General features: G+C 34.0%; 1 pseudogene; it reads left to right on the top strand.

The window, feature by feature from the left end:
* The first annotated feature begins 1,876 nt into the window (after positions 1-1,876).
* LOC119516267 lies at positions 1,877-2,287 on the top strand (annotated as a pseudogene).
* The last annotated feature ends 232 nt before the right edge of the window (positions 2,288-2,519 follow it).

Here is a 2,519-nt window from a genome sequence, read left to right as displayed (position 1 = left end):
CTCTTCAGACTGAAAGGAAAGGAAACTAGACAATGGTTCAAAGCAGCATAAAGAAATAAAGATAAAGACATTTGGTAAAGGTAACCACTTGGATAATTATAATGCCAGTATTACTGTATTGTATTGTTTGGTATGTAACTCCACGTCTTACTTCCTACTGGTATTTAAATGCAAATGCATAAACAGTAATGGTATAGCTATTGTAAACTATGAACTATAGTTAATAAGTAATATTTTAATATTCTTTCATTAACAGTAACAAATTTAATTAACTAATACTATGGGTCAACAATGGGGGAATAAGGGTTATAGGAGTTATGGGTTCTTATTATTTATTCTTATTTCTGTTTTAGAGTAATGAAAATGTTCTAAAATTGATCATGGGGATGTATGCACAACTATGTGGTGATACTGTGAGCCAGTGACTATATACTTTGGATGGTTTGTGTGGTATGTAAGTGTATCACAATAAATTTGAAAAACAAAACAAAATAGTAAAATGAATGAATGAATGAATAAAAATAAAAAAGTAATGGTAAATCTATATTTTGGGACATGCATTGTACAAAGATATCAGTAGATAATAAGTACAAAATAATGGTTGTGGGACAGAGAGGTATAGGAAAAGTACATATGCATGCTATTGAAGTTAAGTTGGTATCAAACCAAATATTATTGTTATATATTGAGGATGGTGAATTTTAATCCCATGGTAACAACAAGGAAAACAGACAAAAAATATATCCAGATAGAAGTAAGAAGGCACTCATTATGGTAAAACACAAAAAAACAAATAAATATAAAAGTAGGCATTAATGGAAGTGAGGGACTAAACAGGTATACTATTAAAAAAGGCAGAATAGCCAAAATGACAGAAGAAAATCCCATATTATCAGTAGTGACTTTAAATGTAAATGGATTAAATTCTCCAGTCACGAGGTACAGATTGGCAGAATGGATAAAAAAGCATGATCCAGCTATAGGTTGTTCACAAGACACTCACCTTAAATTCAAAGACATGAGTAGGCTGAGGGTGAAAGGATGGAAAAAAATACCATGCAAGTAGTAACAAAAAGAGAGCTGGTGTGGCTATATTAATATAGGATAAAATAGACTTTAAGTCAAAAATACCTACAATGGACAAAGATGGTCATTATATACTGATAAAGGGGACAATTCAACAGGTGTAACAGTTATAAATATATATGACTCTAACAGCAGAGCCCAAAAATACAGGAAGCAAATATGGACAGAATTTAAGGGAGAAATTGATGGTTCTACATTAATAGTAGGAAACTTAACACACCATCCACAATAATGGATAGAACACCTAGTCAGAAGATCAAGAAGGAAGTACAGGACTTGAATGCAACACTAAAAAAAACAAACAAACAAAAAACTACTAGACCTAAAAGACATATATAGACTACTGCACCCAACAAAAATAGAATACACATTCTTGTCAAGTGTACATGGATCATTCTCCAAGAGAGACCATGTTAGATCACAAAAACAAGGCTCAATAAATTAAAAAAATATTGAAATCATACAATGTATATAATCCAACCACAACAGAATGAAGCTAGAAATCAACAAAAGAGGAAGAATGGAAAACTCACAGAGATGTGAAAATTAAACAACATACTTTTAAACAACCAATAGGTTAAAGAGGAAATCAGAAGCAAATTAGGAAATCTCTTGGGGTGAATGAAAATGAAAATACAACATACCAAAATTTATGGGATGCAGCACTGAAAGGGAATCTTTTAATTCTAAATGCTTACATTAATAAAGAAGGACTGATGGTGGAAGTATACCTGGGCACTGAATTTCCCCAGCCTGCTGGTGCTGCACACTATGCAGAGGCCCCTCTGCAATGTTTTACCTGGCTGCAGTCCTGTCAGATTTTTATGTTCCTGTCTGAAATGCCTGAACACAAGATCCAGTCATTTGGGGGCCCACTGCAGATAACAATGAAGATGCTACCAAAAATGCTTTCTCCTTTGGATAAAGACTGGACTCCCAAGCATTTATAATTTCCTTTAAGTTGGAAACTGACCCCTCCGTCATAATTGGTTGTGCATGGAAGGCTTTGGATTTACTGACATCAAGGGGTGGTGGCCAATATCCTTGAGTCACGATGTTCCTTCGTGGTTATTGTGACCAAGACTTGCGAACCAAGTTATTGCTGTCAGAGGAAGAAGTAGAAAAAGGCACAGAGATAGTAGAGAAGTTAGTGGATAATCTTTAGTCTTGACACACAGCTTTTATATGTGGCAAAAACTGAAGTAAAAACTTCTAACAGGATCAAAAATTGTTCAGTTGACCAGGGCTCTTAACAAAGCATGATGATGAGAACTGGAATAAATCCTTTCTTTTTATAAGGATAGACAAAATGAAGGGAATGGAAAAAGCAGTGGTGTGAAGGAGACTATGTTTGGTATTTGTCTTTTAAAGGTCATTTCATATCATTCAAAATGAAATGTAGGCAAAGCAGTTATGACCAAATCACTTGACAA

The sequence above is a fragment of the Choloepus didactylus genome, chromosome 20, assembly GCF_015220235.1.
Source record: "Choloepus didactylus isolate mChoDid1 chromosome 20, mChoDid1.pri, whole genome shotgun sequence".
Classification (NCBI taxonomy): domain Eukaryota; kingdom Metazoa; phylum Chordata; class Mammalia; order Pilosa; family Megalonychidae; genus Choloepus; species Choloepus didactylus.
This window is presented reverse-complemented; position numbering and strand designations above follow the sequence as displayed.